General features: G+C 37.2%; 1 long non-coding RNA gene across 1 annotated transcript; it reads left to right on the forward strand.

Moving 5' to 3' along the window:
* The first annotated feature begins 3,746 nt into the window (after window positions 1–3,746).
* On the forward strand, window positions 3,747–10,677 carry LOC125691676 (uncharacterized). The gene is made up of 3 exons (XR_007376205.1): window positions 3,747–3,969; window positions 4,884–5,011; window positions 9,722–10,677. It is a non-coding gene; the product is annotated as an uncharacterized LOC125691676 (long non-coding RNA).
* The last annotated feature ends 8,724 nt before the right edge of the window (window positions 10,678–19,401 follow it).

A 19,401-nucleotide genomic window follows, 5' to 3' on the forward strand; every position in this document is an offset into this window, starting at 1 on the left:
ACAAAAGAACAGAAAACAACAAAGCAGCAGTTATGGGAAAGATGAAAGCTAGAACAGTACTGATGCTAATGAGTTAAGACCATCAGTGCAAATTCTCTGTTGGCCACATCTGTAGCACAATGAAGCTCAATTTGCTGAATGTTCCAAAAATAAAATGACAAATTAAGCAGAATCATCAAGTACAAGAACAGCTTCTGTGTTTCCTACTGAGAATCATATAGTACTGTGGAATACATGTAAATGCACATTGTATGTCACAGAGCCATTTTTGCTCCATAAAAATGTACCTATCTAAAATCTTGCTGGCATCAATGAAACATTTAAAGCATATCAGCAAAAGTAACAGCAAAATAAAACATTGTGGATGCTGATTCTACTGAGTAACCTCACAAACTACTTGATGAACCAAAAATAAATAATATCTGCATAGATGTGTGACAAATGACAAAGATTTGTGGAGTGGTACCAATGAGATACTAGACAAAATAAAGTCATACGCTGTATTTATACTAATAGCAAGATCAGAGAAAATAATATATGTCCCACTTACTGGCAGATAGTATAATGCCTTGAAACTGAGTGTGCTTCTGAGAAGACCTGTTTATAAGAAGAGACCAACTGAATGCATATATCTAACTGAAGTTGCCCCTAAAATTTTACAAGAATATAATTTTCACACAAACTAGAATGCTGGCATTAAAGACTGTTCTGCTTATCACAGAATCACCAAGGTTGGAAAAGACCTGTAAGACCATCCTGTCCAACCATCCATTTATCACCAACATTTCCCACTATACCATGTCCCTCAATACAACATATAAATTCTTCTTTAACTACGTAAGGGACGGTGACTCCACTACCTCCCTGGGCAGCCTGTTCCAGCACAACTCCACTCATTCAGAGAATTTATTTCTAACGTCCAACTTGAATCTCCCCAGTACAACTTGAGGCCATTCCCTCTCATCCTATTGCTAGTTATAAGGGAGAAGTGGCTGACACCCATCTCAGCATCACTTCTCTTCGGGTAGTCATACAGAGCAATAAGGTCACCCCTGAGCCTCCTTTTCTACAGAGGAAATAATCCCAGTATCCTCAGCTGCTCCTCAAAAGGCTTGTGTTCCAGACCGCTCGCCAGCTTCATTGCTCTTCTCTTGAAAACACTTCAGGGCTTCAACATCTTTTTCCTAGTGAGGGGCCCAAAACTGAACACAGTACTCGAGGTGCAGCCTCACCAGGGCCAAGTATAGAGGGATGATCACCTCCCTGCTCTTGCTGGCAACACTACTTCTGATACACGCCAGGATGCTATTGGCCTTCTTGGCCACCTGGGCACACTGCTGGCTCACGTTGAGCCAAGCATCAGCCAACATCCACAGGTCCATTCCCTATACACAGTCTTCCATCCACTCATCCCAAACCAGTAGCACTGCCTAGGGCTTCAGCTAAAGTGCAGGACTTAGCACTGGGTCTTGCTGAAATTCATCCCACTAGCCTCAGCCCATGGATCCAGCCTGTCCAGTTCTTTCTGTAGGGCCTTCCTACCCCCAGGCAGATTGATACTTCCTGCCAGCTTGGTGTCATCTGCAAACTTACTGAGTATGAACTTAGTCCCATTGTACAGGTCATCAGTAAAGACAACGAACAGGAAAGGCCCCAATACAGACACATGGGGAATACCACTTGTGACTGATCACCAGCTGAATTTAACCCCATCTATCACCACCCTCTGAAGAAGCAAAATTTTTTCTGATATTTTCTCAGCAATTCCAGGTAATGCATTCACAGGTAGGCAAAGAGTCACATACAGAAAGAAGAATGAAATTCACCCAGCTAGCAAAGGTACTCTAGCTATGCAGCAGTCCTTCACAGGAAGCAGCCTAAGTCAAAGAAATAACTTCTCTCTGGTGGCTGGTCCTTACATGAACCCAAGGTCCATCCTGGGTCCACTCCTTCTGGTCACATGGGGGACTTTTCACTAGGAGCTCAATCACCAGTTCAAGCTGTGACCTAACAGTACCCCAACATAGTCACAGAATAACTTTTGAGAACATCACAGAAGTACCTGGCCATAATTTCTGTTCATTATTTAATATTTATCTAAGAAATTAGGAACGAAAATGAAACAAGCTTCATAAATGTGTCTTGGTGAGAAAAATATTACTTATAATGATGGAGAGAAAATTTAGTCTAATTAGTTAATCAACTAGAAAGTGAAGAAGTAATGGACTTTGCAAATCTATGATTGTTTCTCTAACAGAAGTCTCTAAACTGATAAAAAGCAGATATCAGCCTTAGCAACTTGAAACTATTAACATTTGGTCAAATTCCAGCTGGGAAAAGGGCTTCTATCTTAAGGATCTTATGAAGTCCATATCAAGAAAAATGATTTCATTAATTATCTTAAAGAACTGTACTACTACACTTGTGTAGTAATGCCACTCATAGTTTTGTGGAGTGAGTGACATCTCTGCTATGGCAAAATGAGGACACATGCCCCTTCCAATACTCTTACAAATGGAGTTGGAGAAGTAGGATATTGGAAGAATTTCTAAAGACCTCAAATATAGCAAGAAGCTGTATAAACTTTAAGCCAGTGTAGGTTATGAATCACAAAGCAGTGTGTTTGTTTGTTTGTTTTTCTTGGGAGTGACACAACTAATCATGTCAGTAACCATATCTTGCAATTGTTTTCTTGATTAGCTGCCACATCAAACTCTCAATAAGGCAAATACCACACTTAAAACTACAGGAATTATGCTGAATAAAAATGTTATATACAGCCCTTGACAAAGGTTTGGTTACATAGTCTCCAAAACAGGTCAGTAATTTGTCACATTAGCCCTTCTATGGAACACCAACCTCTTTATTGTGGTTCACTGCACATACAGCCCTTGGGAGTCCAATACTAATAGTGTGCAGACAATGCTAAGGCACACAATCCAAACTACCTTATTATAGATCTACTTTGAAGAAACGCTTACATATTTAGAATGAAAAAACATTACATGTAGAAAAACAAAAATCTATAACAGGAATCCAAAAGCCAAAGGGGTGTTTTCAAGTAATACTATCAACATTATCTTTAAGAAGCCGCCCAGAAAACCATACACCTGACAGATTACATCAGATGCAGTTGATTGCAAGGCTGTATAAATGGATGTCATTACACGAACACTATTAGTGGTAAAGGCTCTGTGTGAAAGAACCGCATATTTGCATGGGAACATTATTTAAAACTAAGCATATGGCAGGCCTCCAATTTTACATCTTTATATCATCTGCAGTAGACTCCAGATGTAAATGACAGCAATGCCTGAGGTCTCAAGCTTTTTAAGTTGGTAAATGCTCTGGGGAATTTCTACTATTTTTTTTTTTTTTTTAATTTGTGGGAAGCTAAGGATACCTAGTGCCTTGTTGGGATCCTTGATGCAATTTTCACTCTATAAAGCTTTGAGAATGTGGGGCAGAGCAAAGATGAAATGAATTAAAACAAGTAGACAGTATTTTCCTTATGGATGAACTAATAAAGTCATAGAAATCATAACATAAAGTCAACTTGCTGGCAATTACAAAAGTACCTATTCTGTTCAATATGCCTGTAAGGGAACTGTTATGTTACAGCCTGAAGTGATGATTGAGCACCTGATGAAGGGCAGGGAGCTGGAAGCACAGGTGCAAGCAATGTACCAGAATTGCAATTGACCGAAAGGAGTTGACCTAGGTTTCTATTCCTCCCTGTGTTCATTTATGAGCTAGCATCTGAAAAGAGGATCTCTTTTGTATGAAGGCTGCTTCTTGAGAAGAAAGAGTTTGTAGTTAGATACTCTATCATCAGTTTGGTGAATCAATCTTTTCCAGTATGTATTTATTGATATTCCTAATGGTACTTTGTCTGGTATTGTAAAGAATTTATCAGAAGAAAATGTACTTCTTCCAAAATGTTTCTTCCAAGAGCTGATTATATCTTAGGTAAGTTACCCCCAGATCTCCAGCATTTTATTGGTTGGAAACCTGTTTCAAATTGATAAATATAAGTTTGCTTTTCAACTCTTTAAATCTTGGCTATGTTTCCTATATGTAACTCTAATGTAGTCTGGGGGGGGGAAAGAAATGTCACATTCAAAATTCCTGTTCAGACACTTTAAACGTTCAATGGATGTACAAATTCTGTATGAAGTCTTAAGTCTTCAGCTTAACACTAGGTTTGGAAACATCTTACCCTGGGTTAAAAAAAGGAAAACATACTGTTGTGAGATCATAAAGATTGAGTACAGATTTGTTGCTCACTTCTACGTGCTATATAGGATACTATTTTTCTCAAAATTTAGGTGAAATCAGATAAGACTTCTCACACACTCTTTATTTTTTGTCATAGAATACCATAGATCTAAAATAGCCAGTGTGGAGACGTTCTGCCTTGACAGTATTCTGTGATCAGATGTACTATTATTACTTGTTTTCTTCACAAAATAACGTTTAGCAAAATCAGGTAAACAAGCAACGGGTCAGAGAAGGCCAGAAAAAAATTGCTCCATTTCAAATAGACTTCAGTAGCTGCAAGGGAAGACTTATCAAAGCATTCTTATAAAATTCTGAAAATTTAGTAAGTCTGAAGTTTAGGTTACATGAAAACCCTGCAGCCTGGAATAGAATGGAAGGAAATACCGAACAGTGAAAAGAAGTGGTATTCCATTTTGAGTTTTTATTTCCAAAATATAGTTGTCCTTTATAGTGAAGTTAAGAAAAAACCAAACAACCAAACAAGGTGGAATTGCATCAATTTTGGCTAGTTCAGAGTTTAAAAGAGCATACAGACCCATAACTGATTTATGTGCTCAGATATGTTTATCTAAACTAATTTCACATTCTTCATTTATTTTCAGTATTGCTTGTTGTCCCAGTTTCTTTTTTTGCATACTGGCTTGGAAGTAGATCAAGTAGAACTGAAATGAAGCAAGTTTAAAACCATGCGGATCAATGCCCAAACGGAGGAAAAGAAAAGAAAGATCTGGTAGGGTTTTTTTTTTTTTTTTTTTTTTTACCAGTTTGCACCAGAAAAGTCATTGGCTTTTGGGAGTAACTGTGTTGACTGTGGCATAAAGACTTCATTTTAAAACTAAGCTGGTCAAACAGCCTGTTGTAAAATGGAAAGTTCTGCTTCCCTCCATGCTCCTTTCCCTTGCTTTGAGAACTGAATGAGCAGGAACCAGTTCATGGAACTGAACTGGAAACCCACAGAAAACAGTTTTCAACTCGTTAGGTTCCTCAGATTGGTTTACTATAGGGTATGATGACACCCAGAGTCTCATTTTTGCATAGAGTGCAAAAAACCATGAATGCAGAATAAGCAGTACAGGCACCCATTTTGGTCCAACTGGTCACTAGTCTGGATTATTTAAGGAAACCTCTTTTCATAATGTCATTGTAAAAAATAAATCAATAAAATAACTTGGCAGCGCGCCCTCCAGCAGCATTTGCAGAAGATATCATCACCTCTAAAATACCCTGGTGTTATTCAATGTGTTATATGAGCAGATCTGATGTTTCTACAGTTGCAAACATTTTTTTTTTTATTTTGCTGCATCTTTGTTTCTCCAGCTCTATGCATCATGTTATAGAATATCTGAGACTAAAATGGGGTGTCAAAATCAAAACTTCTTGAATCAGCACCATGATCATCAGTGAATAATCCGAAGAACACTCAGTACTACTGAAAATCAGATTCCCCAAACACAAATAGCTATTACCTACTTTTTAAGTTTTGCTTGTGGAAGTCTCTTTTCTTGCACAGAGGATCTGGCATGCGGCAAAATGTCTTCCACTATCCTGGCTGAATGTCATTCATTTCTCTTTAGCAGTACCAAAATAATGGAAGTCTCTTGCTTCAGTTTACAGATATTTCTCTCTGATGCTGAAAAAGATTGTGACTGATTTTGGAGAGTGTAACAAACTGATAGAATGGAAATGCACTGAGCTGTTTCAAGAGTTTTCTGTGTGACAGTTCACGTAAAATAGATGTGATTTTTGGATTCATTTTCATTTAATGTCTCCAACAATTGAAGTCTTACGTTAACGTTTGAAATTGCTTCTGCATGTTGTTTCAGTTTGTTTTGCAAAATACATGATACAGGATATGAAGATATTTCAGATAGCATTGCATGAAAAGGTGTTGTTGAATGTAGGTGCAATTCTTGGGTATCATAAAGCTTTCTCTTTTCTTCCTGCAATCCTTGCCAGCACTCAAAGCCCAGGTAAAAGTCATTTTGAAGTTTTCTCTTGAGAGTGTAACAATCAGAGGAAAAAAAAATAGCCTTGACTCTAATTGAGGGAGATTGAGTCTCTTTGAAGGATCTTCCTATTGCTTGAAGAAGAAAAGACACAAAAAGTAGAGTAACACCTGTGTGGTTTGCAGTACCTCCAAGGAACTGTGAAAAACAAGTGCCACCGGTTCCACTGAAGGGCACAGAGCTGCACTGTTCCCTCACCAAGAGCTTCGTGTCCTCAGAACCCTGTCCCTGCTGAGCCGCGTGCCGAGGGTAACGCAATTCCTCACCCTTACATTGCTCAGGGGTTGCAGGTGTGCTGGTAATGCAGGCTTGGACTGGCCCTGAGGAGGAGAGGTGATGCGGTCTCTGCAGCCTTGTTTTGCTGAGAGCCGCGAGCCTCGCAGAGCTCTGTGGGGCTGCCCTGCAAAGCGGGAAGTCAGCATCTCGCGGAAGTGGCACGAGGCTGCCGTGCCCCGATACCTGACGCCATCTCAGGATCGCACGTGTGGCAGCGTTGCCATGACAACAGGTCCTCACCATAACCTCCCTGAGGCCTCGTCTGCTCCAGGCAGAAAAAGCTGTGAAAAGCAGCCAGTACTATCCCTGGCTGGGCTTATGGAAGGAGTTTTAATAGACATCCCTGGGCTGAGTGAGACCTGTGTGGTTTGCTGCCTGAATGCAAGCTGATTTGCTCCAGGAGAGGCTGCCGGTGTGCTGGCCAAATGCCCTCTGTAAGCAGAAACGGGAGGAGAAAGGAAAGAAAATCTTTGAGAATCCCTTTGCTGTTTGTGCTCAAGGCAAGTATTTGAGCACTTTCTGCTATACCCAAGCAACATATGGGGGGGGGGGGGGGGGGGGGGGGGGGGGAGCCAAACTGGGGTGCTTTCAAATTTGTGATGGAGCAGAGAAGTCCTTGTGAGAGCTGGGAGGGGGCAGGTGGCACAAAATGGCGTGGCTGTGCTCCAAAGCATGCAGTGATCAGGCTTCTCCAAGCTCCTGCACAACATGCTTGTCCTCCGATGCTGCCATGCCCATACTGATGACACAAACTGATTAGATTTGAAGCTAAGATTATGTAGTGACACATCCTGCATTTCCAGAATTTTGCCTGTTTGAATGTCAGGTAATTAAATTACAGCGCATTGCACTGTATCAATTCTAAATCATGTTTCAATATATTCACCACATGTATTAGTCCATTATGCCATTTAACTCTGTTGAGCAGAAGTTTCATATTCCTGTACAACTCTCAAGCAGATAGGGTGAAAATAAACATAATTTTTTTTTAATACAACACAAGAACTTCCTAGCAAGTAAAATCAAAGGTCTTTCACAGTAATCGCTGTGAAGGGTAAGAGTAGGGAAAGGGTACTTCCACTTCATATACTTTTAGTCCCACTGACATTTTGTGTTGAGGAGACGTGTTAGGCTGGTAGTAGCTTTATTTATTTAGTAACTATCTGATCATCTTGTCTCTCTCCTTGAATCAGCGTACCTAGTAGTATCTAATAAATTGCAACTTCTGTTGGTGAGTTTCACTGATCTATTTTTTTGAGACATTCTACATAAGATTTCACAGACTTCACTAGCAGAAGTTGTAAGTTTGTTAAAGGCTACATCTTTTGTAAAAGTAAGCGGAATTGTAATTTTGATTTAGTCTGCTGACAAATCTTAAAGCAAGAAGACCTCTCTTCTCTTTCTCTGTATAATAGCTAATTAAGCTGAAATGAAGACATGACATGTCTCATGGCAGATGTTCACCTTCCTTTGTGGTTGCATACATGTAAGGCAGCCAGATGGTCTTGCCTTTTGTGGATGGACAGACCATCCCTTTTGTAATGACTGCAAATTAGCCAAACTTACTTAATTCCTCCCCAAGCTAAAATAGAAGTAAAATAGCTTGTACTGAGCTCTAGTAGTAGAATTAAACCTCAAGTGATCTAGTGAATTCTATCAAGAGCCAGTTGTACTTCTAGTGCAGACAAAGTATACAGCCATATCAAATAGTAACCACAAAACTCTTAACTAAATTTTACTCAGGTAAAAGAACTTTGCAATGAATACATTGGGCAATCATAAGTTTGTTTTGTTTTGTTTTGTTTTTTTTTTTTTTGGTTTTTTTTTTAGGCCTTGTTATGTAACCAGTGTGCTTCAACACAGAATGCAAACTCTTTCTTCCCTCCAGCTTGCAGTGTGTCAAGCTGAATTTCTGGGAGGATCACCTTTTAGCATTTTCACTGAATTTTTACTCCTATATATCCCAAATACAGACCTAAATGCTTACTGGCATTTTTTTGGGGGTATGAGCCATTTTAAGCCTAAGTGATGATCCATTATAGCATCTTTTTCTTCCATTTTCTAAGTCATATGGAAGGTGTTCAAGAAACATGTAGCTGTGGCACTTAGGGACATGGTTTAGTGCATGTGGTGGTGATGGGTTGATTGTTGTACAAGATGATCTTAGATTTTTTATTTTTTTTTTCCCAGCCTTAATGACTTTATGATTCTATTTTTTTCCATTCTCTAACAACAAAATAAAATAAATTTAAAGGCTAGTCCTAGGTACAGAAGGACTGTTTTCCAAGAAACATAAAAATCCAGATTTTTATACTCAAAATTACACCAGTACACATGATATAGAAACTTTACATTGTTTGTAAAAACCAAAGATTGAAGCTAAGTCTCTTTCAAATTTCAACCTGAAAAATTACATTTACTCATTTGGGTAGGTTTTATTCTGTTTGATTTTCCTTGTGCCTATTTATTTTTTTAATATAAAATTTGAGAACCTTATCATTCCTCAGTTGCTTCTGCTGTGGTATGCCGATGTTGGAAAAAAAGCTTAAAGTATATTTGTTACTTTTATTTCATTTCTCAGGGCATGATTCCTTAGTAGACTGCAGTGAAAGCTTGTTCGTTAAATTTTTATTTATATCAAGTGGTCAGTATAATAAAAATAACCAGACACCACAGTGCAAGTTAGTTTCCAAAACCGTTTTTGTCCTCACTGTTTGTCTTGGATTACTTCATCCACTCCTAAATGCTTCTTTTCCCACACACCCTGCTACTTTGTAGTTTGAGCACCTTGCAACTGTAGTGTTGTAGTGAACTAACTTTTCAAGCAGTTTTTTTTTCACATGCCTGTACAATATAAATTAGAAATGAGCTTTCTTCTGTTTTGTTTTGTGTTTTGTTTTGTTTAGATACCATGAAGTTCTCTTTAGGGATGATTCAAGTCCAAACACCATAATTCAGACATAGTTTTTATAGAAAGGTGGAAAAGAGAGAGCAAGTAGGTAGCTATAAAATGGATACTAAACATCTGATTGAAGCAGTATAGTGGACAAGGGTATCACTTCCCTGGGACAGAATACCAGCTGTGAAGGAAATTTTGGTTGAGTGGTTGAATAGGTTATGACAGTAAATCAACATGTGCTGAATTGTGTTCATTTTAGGTGTGGATCCTAATCTGACGTGACTGCATAAATCAAGAGCAGTGTTATGGATGACTGTAGACTCACACTGGAATAATAGCAAGTAAGTGAAAGAAGAGCTACCTCTGCTGACAGTCAGAGATTCCAAAGAGAATCCCTAACTATACACACACTTTTATTGACTGTGTTGTGTAGGAGGGGACTGAAATGAATGCATATCAGGTGAAGAGAGGGCAGAAGGGGCATATGCCTGAGGGTGCTGAAGTATCACTGCATCACTGTCAATTAAAATTTGCATTAGTACTTGTAGTCTGTTACAGTTGAGATTTTAACAATTAATTTGATGAAGTAATTCTTATGAACTTCCTCTCTAATGTACAGAATCTTCATGTATTTTATTTTACTAATATCTGTATTGCAAACATTGCAAGTGTGTGCCAATACCCCTGTGAATAGCAGTTCAACAAGACCATGAGGGAAAACAAATGTTTACAAATGGTAAGACTTGGTCTGCATCTTCCACTATTCTCCTATACCCAGTTTTGGACGAAACTGAAGGGGAACTTATTTGATGATCGTCTGTGTGTGTGGCTGTAATTCACACCGAATTCACACTGAAGCTTTCTCAGAGCATTTCCATCAGCCTGGAACTTGGAAATTTAAATTAAGATAAATAATAATGTCTTTAATGTCATTCATTATTTGACAAAGGTTAGGGAAATTAAAATCCTTCTTAGTTTTTCTGCTAAAAGAAACAAAGAGAAAAATTTGCAAGTGTAAAGAATGTTCTTAGTAGTTCCATATTGGATTCCTCCTTCAGATGAATGAATGAAGTTTATGGTGGGAAGGTACAGAATGCATGGTTTTTGAAAATCCAGCAATTTTAGGATCACAATAATTATCAAATTTCTTTCTCATAAGTCACGGCCATATTTTTCTCCTCTGCTGCTTTTTCCTCTCTTTACTGGTGTAAAAGACTAATGAACAGGATGTGGAAATCGTCCACTTTATTTACTTTTTTTTTTTTTTTTTTTTTTTTTTTTTTAAGTATACTACAGAAAATTATATAGGGGAAAACTTTTGGTTCTTTATTCAGAGTAAGTATCCAGTAACTTACTCTGTTTCAATTTCTGTTGGCATCAGTGGGATTAATCTGCAGAATGTTTTAAGCAAAATGAACATGGAGAAGTTCTGGTTCCTGAGATTATTCTTTTGCTCAGTGTCTCTCATGTCTTCCGTCTCCCTGATCTAATCTTCTGATGCACTGATTTGTTTAGATATAAATGGAAATATTGAAACAAGTGAAAATTGTTGTCATTCTTTTACTATGAAGAAAGAGCTCCATGCAAATTCTGCTACTGGACCCACTACCTAAATTTGAGTTATGTTTATGAGTTCCACAAAGAGAATATTACATTACAGTTTCAATCTCTAGCTTCCAAGTGCAGACATGGATATTACCAGAGTCAGCTCAAAGCTATCAATCATTAGAAAGCTTATTGAGTGTTCAAAATAGTTCTATCAATATCTCATTTGCTGTCTGATCTAATGCATAGCCTCTAATGCCAACGCAGTGACTCCATCTTTCAAATGATAAAACATGATTTCTTACAAGCATTTGTGAGAGGCTTATATTTTTATGTTTGGCCCATTGAGTTAGATGGATGAGTTTGTCCTGCTTTGCTGCTCAGCTGATAGCCATGAAGAAAAATTGCTCTTACAACATGTATTTCAAGACCATGTAAGAGGAATATCAAAAGAAACACTTCAATTAAACATTTCTCAAAGTGAGAAATACTCATATTGTCTATGTTAAACGGCAAGCATTGTGTTCATTAGATAGAATCAAAACCTTAAATATATAATGTGATATATGGTAAAGATAAAACAAGGCAGTGGTTATAAAACTCAGCTCCAGATCTTGCTCAAGCTTTAACCTCATTTCTACCTGGAGACTTATCATAGTATAATGATAAGTAGGAACCATGACATGAGCGTAGGTGGCTTTGCCCTTTCAGGAACGCTGGAAAGCTTTTGCAGTCACCCTGCACCACGTTATGTTTTGGATATCACATGTGAGCAGATTCAAATCCTTCTCAGTCATCTCATGAATCTAGATTGATTATTTGGGAGTCAATGAACGTACCATATGATGATTTTCAGACCAGAAGATATATAAGATGGGCAGAGATATATTTATGTTCTTTGCAATTCAGTGGCTGGCACAGCTGAGCTAATGTTTAGGGGCAGGAGGGTTAATGATTTGCTGCTGATATAGGCCAGCAGCTAATTACTTTCTCTCTACAACAACAGGGAAGCAGGATGGAATCGCCTCTGACTAATTTGCAGTCACTGTGGTGGAATGCTTTGTGCAGAAGCATGCTGTTCTAGACTGTGTCATGGTGACACTGTCTAGCCCTTAGTAAAATATGCAAACACTAAGCACTGGTAATGTCTTAAGGGGATGAGAATGCTTTGCTTCACTAGGAAGTATATGCTAACAGTAAACTTTTCCATACTCTTTGGCATCTGAAAAAGTGTAAGAAGATTAGAGTCACAAGAAAGCAGATGCCACAGAAGTGTACAAGCCTTCAATACTGTGTTCTGGATACATCCAAAGTCAAAGTCTGTGTGCCTTTACATAAAATTGTAAGCTAATTAACTCCTCTCAGGTGCATGTATGAAGTTATGAAATTGAAAGCAGATTTCTTATGAGATGTATTTCAAACTTTTGATTAGACTTTAGGAGCAGGTAAGTTGTGTGTAGTCTGAGCCAGAGCTGGAACCTGGGATGAGCAGTCATGCAATGAAATTATTTTAAGATGACTTGATAATATGCACTTTAAAAATGGCCAAATAGAGGTGTTTTGGAAAGCCTGTTTTTTATCTCTCTCTCCAGAGAGCAGATCAGTGTACCTCTGGAAAAACAAAACAAACAAACGTGAAGTTTACTTTCCTAGAATTGGGATTAAAATTTCTCAATTCTTAAAACCAAAACCAACAGCCTTTCAGAAATCCAATCTCAGTTTTATAATTTTTGAATATTCCCCTTACCTTTTTTTCCCCCTCATTTTAGAACTAAATATGCAAAACTTTAAAATTTTAAATAGCTTTTAGAATGGAATGATTAAAAAATGTAAAGATACTGATGCAACTTCAAAAATGAGTTTAAGAAAAAACATATTTGAACATACTTGTTTTGGACCAGAACCATTCCTTCATGAAAGTAACAATGTAAGAAAGCAAAACCAGCTTTGTTTTGAAGTGATGGGTCTTTAGCTCCCATCTGCTAATCTGAGTGATCTGCTTTAGTGCCTTTTCTAGTTTAAAATAATAATAATAATAAAGTGGTTTTATATTTGTGTGTGTGTGTGTGTGTAAAGTCCCATGTTTCTAAGATGTGCTGTCTTTTCACTAGCATAGGATTCAGTATTTCAAATGAACAAACATCTGTTGCTACAATGTTTGAAGAAAAAAAAATCAGTTTGAATTTTCTGTGTTGTAATAACCTTATTTGCAACTTGGAATACTATAGCTTTGTGCTGCCACTGAGACTTTGGTATTACGTAAGTTCAGATCTGGAATATGTTGTATTTCAGGTGTTGTGAATAGAACTGATATAATAAATCAGTTAAATAATTAAAGTGAATGCAGAAGAATCCATATGTAATCAAGGCATGGAAATCTGTGCTTTTGATCAGAAGCGTACAGGAATACTGAACAGCAAATGGATGTTATAAAAACCACAGATCAGTAAGTGCAGAAAGTCCTCAAGAGAGCTAGGTACACAGACCTGAAAAAGTAATGTATATCTCATGTTGCTTCCCAGAGAGAATGGCTAGGACTGGCCCTTGAGAGTTTTTACAGTAACAGCTGCAACAGAGACATAGAATTTGGAAGTAATCATGAGTAAATAGGAGTGCTTGAAGTGATAAAAAGTTGAATACTATCACATATTTATACAAAACAAGTATGCAATGCTTTTTCTGTTTCCTCTGCCTAACAGCACAGAGCTGAAGTGCCTGTGTTAAGCGATTGTTTGTGGCTGATATGCAAGAGTAATAGACGAGTTTTTTTCCATATGTATATGTGTGTATAGGTTCTGGTGAGAAGGTGTGCAGCAGAGTGCTGCCATGGTTAGGTTATTTCCTAGAATCCACAACCAAACTCTTAATGCGTTCTGATTAGGTTCTGTGTAAAGATCATGGCAAGACTCTGCCTTTTTCCTTTGCCTTAGTTTGGAAGAACAGGGGAATTATGGAATAAAAAGTGAATAAAAATAACACTTCTAGCAGAATTTTTCTTGACTATTTAAAGGGCTTAAACATTCATAGAATCATAGAATTCATAGAACCGTATAATTCAAAATGCTTTTATAAACCTTTTCACATTTTATTTTGGCTATTTTATGCAGGAAAATAATATGGAGTTGATCATAGCTCTTGGATGCATTCAGTGTAACACTGTAAAATATCTTTAGCTGGTGCATGACTTCCACCTGCAACAGAAAATGTGACACTGTTATTAAGAGTGCAGAACAGGGTACTGAGAGGACACAAAATGCCGCACCTAAGACTTTCAATACGTAAATTTTGGAGAACAACAAAACCTTTCATATACAAATATTTGCGATTTCAAGCAGTATAACATTTATTTACAAGTACATATGTGTATTTCTGTTCATGGATGTAGTTTAGTTATGTGAAGGAATCTCTGGATAAAGCATGATGAGCTAGTCAAAACATTGTGATGCATCTGTTCTGAAGGTTCTGCAATTTCGTAATAGTGACCCTAAAGTTGTATTAGGATGTTTGGATTGTGAAGTATTATGAAGGGTTGTATCCTTTTTAAGGTGAGGCATGTTGAGCATGACGAGAAGTGATGTTGGCACTCTACAGAAAAACATGTCAAAAGAAAGACAATACCTAAGTTTGTGAAGAGAGTCAAAGTATAATATTCAGAAAGTGCTTGGACTTGGATTGCAAAGTCAGCTTCTATAAGCTCTGTATACTTTTCATGCCTGCTTGAAGAACAGAGATTCTGAAAGCGTGCAGAAGCATCAGTAATCACTTAGTAGCCTCTGGGGCTGAACCAAGAAGCTACTGGAGATGTGAAGGAATCATGGACTGAAGTATGTGCTACAAACGTATCTTCTGTTTTTAAATGCTGCAGGACCATTCAGTTACACTAAAATCTAAGTACTGAAATGTAATGTCAGGTCTAGTGAGAGATTTATCATTGCTGTCAACAGAAGTAAACTCTGAGAACCTGTTCTACATTTCTTGTTCTTGTGTGTGATTTTTGTATTTCTGTGTATGTTTGTTTTTACCATACACATGAATACAGATCCTTTTTATCTAGTGTTCTTCAGGATTTAAGTGTTAGGATCTTAGGGCTTGCAATAGAGGTTTGATTATGCTACAGAATAGTAAGACCATTGAGAAAGAATTCGGTGGTGAAGCACCTCCAACTATACTGAATTATAAGTGAATTAATGGAAGAAGATGGAAGTTAAGAGTAGTGTCCTTTACAGTCCTGTGGTGTTTTGGAAAGGTTTAACCCTAACAGATGAAGTGAAGATGATAAATCACACTGTCAGTTTTGACCAATCAAGCAATGAAATGGCAATAAGAGGAAAGTACTGTCCAGTTTGATCCTTTTCCTTTTCAAATTTGCAACAAAAATTTGCCAGCAACTGCTACTTTCTTTAAGAGACTGACAATTATTCTCTTTTGAGATGCTTTACATCCTTTATAGAATTATTATTATTATTAATTTGTAAGAGGGGTAAGGAATGTTTCCTCTGAATTGTCAACTGCAGTAGAAAGAGACAGTAGTTTAGCTTGAATAAGAATTGATAAGGGTGTTTCATCTAAACTGTTCAACTGCACTTTTGTTCGGACTTACTTTATATCTGTATGTGGATATGCTCTAGGAAATCAGTTACTGAAGAATCCCTCTTTATGTTATTTACCAGTAAATGACCTGTTCATTTAAAATAAAAAAAAAAAAAAAGAGAGAGAATTTAAGGAGGCAGTTGCTTTTTTTTTTTTTTTTAAACAAACGATCATGTGTAATCTCTCAGATGGGAGTGGGAGTTGAAAGGATCATCTTTCTTATTTATTACCATCTGACAATAACTTCTTCCACTGAAGTCTGTGGAAATGCTTTGTCTGACTTTAAGAGATGGACTTAAGCTACTAATGAAAATTTCATCCTGACATACGCAGCATAAGGAAGTACACTTTATGAGACTCAGAAAGATCTCTATCTGAACAGAATCAGTTTTCTGATGGAATTGTAAACCACTTGTGGGTGACTATTGGGAGTGATGGGTGCTTGACAGAAGACTACAGTTCTTCTGACTTCTTGATTCCTAAAGAGAATTCTATCTCCTTGTCCACATTCTTTTCAATTAAGAAGAAATGATGTGGTTTGCTGTGTAGGCAAAAATAATTGATATATTCTTGTCATGAAGCAGAACTCCAACAGCAATTTCTGAGCTCCAGTATGGCAGGAATATCAAGGAGAGAGGATATAACTGGAAGTTTCTGGTCTCTGAACTTTGTTGAAGATTAATTACCTGTGCAGTACAGGATGCAGGTGCTATAAAACTGTTTTCTTCTTCTACAGTGTAGTGGGAGGGCTGTATCCTTAGGGGAGCTACAAGTATGTACGTGGTTTCTGGACTTGTAGGAGCTTTCATTTGTCTCTGAATGATTTATTCATAGAGGTGTTAATTTGAAAGATGAAAAAAATAAAAGATTTCAGAATTCTAACTATGAATAAACAGAATATTTTACGGTATTTCTAGTTAATATCTAATGAGACAACACATCTTTCCCGGGATTCCTCCTTCTAACTCCAATTATTGTTAATGAGAATTTTATGCCTCCTGCATTAAAAAGAATATGTTAGAGATACTTGCTCAAGCAACAACCTGTGGCTATATATTCATATTTAACACCTCAAAGGGAGATGAAGAGAGTGTGTGTGCCTGTATGTCTGTAATTAATATTGTCATCAATTATAAATATGGAAGCTTGCTGTAAATTTTGAATCTGGATTCAAGCATGGACTCTGAGCATCCAGCATCCCAGGCTGTGAGCTATAGTGGTTAGTAGATAATCTCTCTGGGATGTATGCTACATCTTTTATTACAAATCTTAGCTATGGCAGCGGCTACATTATTTCAGAGGTATAAAAAAGACATCTGCTACAAAATCCCATCAGCGTAGCCCATTTGACTGTATTGAGTACTGTATATGTTATGTATATTTTACAATCTCAGGTTAATGGAACCACCTAACTGCTGATATAGGAAAATGTCTTTTATGCTTACAGTGAAATATTGACAAATCCATAGCAAGTTACTGAAAGTCACGTGTGGTTACTCAAGTTTGACCAAACAAAAAAGAATTCTTGTCTAATTAGATGTTAATCTAATGGGATTAGAGATGATGCAAGAAATCTCAGATTCCTTAATTAAGGTAAATGTAAAAATGATAATTTATTATTTAAAACCACTACCTTCCTTTGAACTGATGGTCTGCACCAATAATTGGTTTCATTGAGTTGGCACCTATAACTACTGTATTTCCACCTAACTATACACACAGATTTATTTAGAATGAGCTGTTTGCTAGGGACGACCTTGAGCTATAAGTGAAGATATTTCCTTTGCAGTTATATTGTTATTTTCTTCAGGGAAAAAGAAAACAAACAACCAAACAAGAAAAAACTAATATAGAAACAATCAAAAACTCACCTGATGTTAAATAGTTTGAGCTGAGTATAAGCGAAATCCAGACAACGTGGTCATGTACACAGTCTGCCATTAAGGTTTTTTATATCATTTACTGATATCTGTAGACAAGCAGTTGTCTTTATATGCTTGAAAAATGCCATTTTCAGCACAGTTATTTACATTAATTTACAATGTAATCTATAAAAATACAGTATTTCACATTTTGTATGCTTGCCAGATTCTTCTAAAAGAAATAAAAAGCTGCTTTTCCCCCTCTGATTCAAATTGGAAGTCTTTGGCATATGGAGAAAAAACAAACACGTTCATAGAGAATCCAAGGGGGTATTCTGTGTATTTATATCTATATTTGAATTCAGTGATGTTTAAGCATTGACCTTTGTATAAAAGCAGCAGACAAAGGATGTTGTCTTGTAGTAGTGGTATGGCACAACCTCTGAAAGTGCAGTTCCCACTCTGCTATTGGTTGCTAAGTATCCGTTTATTTCTATCTAGAAAATATAATAGGGGGCTAGTCAAGCAATTTGTGCTTCTCAGTCCTTCACATAGCCCATTAAGCTCTCTGAGCATCTGGAAGTTCTTTCGGATTGTCTTGGACCTGGTAAATATTTTCAGCTCTGAGCAACTCAATAGTTTCTTATCTGTGCTGAAAGAATCCATCTCTACTGTTAAATCCTTCTACTGTTGGTGTTTTCTGAGGAATCTAGTCTGATGGGTGTGCTGTAAATAAGACGAATGTGCAGCTGAATGATCTTATTTTCTATGTTACAAAAACAGTGTTGCCAGAAAGAGGCAAGTAGGGATAATGGCCTTTACTTAAGACAGACAGCCTTAACAGCATGTGCTCTGATTGTGAGGAAATCCAGTTCATTTTGCAGTAGTTTTGAAACACGCTTATCTCATGAAAGAATGCTCATCATTGGCTCTGTGAGCTAGAATACAAGGAATGAGTTAAGGTTAGGCTTTCTACTCCCTTTCCTGAATAGGGCAGCTTTAACGATGCATTAATTCAGACTAAGAATATTATCCTTTGTCAGTTTAATATCTAAAATACTAATCTTAATCTATTTTACTAATCTACCTAGGGAAATTTGACCTTTGCTCTGAGAACTGGGCTTGTGTCTTACAGTTACTGGTCAAAGAACATAGTTTAGAAATAGTCCTTCAAATTGGGGCTATTGCCTGTTCTCATCCATCAACCCTTTGTTTCAGGATCATCACTTGTTTCAGGATTTAGGATGTCAACTGCCTATTTCCACATGTTCCTTTTACGTGACCAGTATATATTGAGGTTGTGTAGAAATATTTTTCCTGGCTAAGTGTAGGTTATTGAATAAAAGAACATCAAATTGTCCCATATTTAAATAACTTTTGAGAATCTTGATTGACTTTTGAAGCTATTCTCACAATCTGGATTAGCTGCTGGCAAGAGATTATTGACTTTGGGAGCAACCTGAAAGACTGTATTTATTAAGATTTGGGATGGGTGGGAAAATAATATTTCACAAGAGAACATTTGTGTATTGGAAGGAAGGAGAGCAGGCTACTGGGGATCCTAGTAGAGCTATAAAAGCTGGCTAAATTCTGATGTTGCTATTGGAAGGATGTCGCCTTACCCACTATAGATGTCATGAGAACTGTTGTCACATTTTAGTGAGCAGTAAGCTACAGGAAAGCAGTATTTGGGTGCATCCTCTTGACAGAAAAGTTCATAGCACATGAAACTGTGTGTTTTACAGAAGCATTGAACTGGAGACTAAGATGTAGTGTAAAAAGCCACAATTTTAAGGAAAGTTGCACACAAACAATTTTTGTAAAGGCAAAGCTGTCACCCTACAGTGACTTACAACTAGATAATTAAAGGAAATGATTGGTACAAGATTTATTCTAATTTTCAAATCCTGTGAGCTCATTTTCACACATAATGAATTGAATT

This window comes from Lagopus muta, chromosome 4, assembly GCF_023343835.1.
Source record: "Lagopus muta isolate bLagMut1 chromosome 4, bLagMut1 primary, whole genome shotgun sequence".
Lineage (NCBI taxonomy): Eukaryota > Metazoa > Chordata > Aves > Galliformes > Phasianidae > Lagopus > Lagopus muta.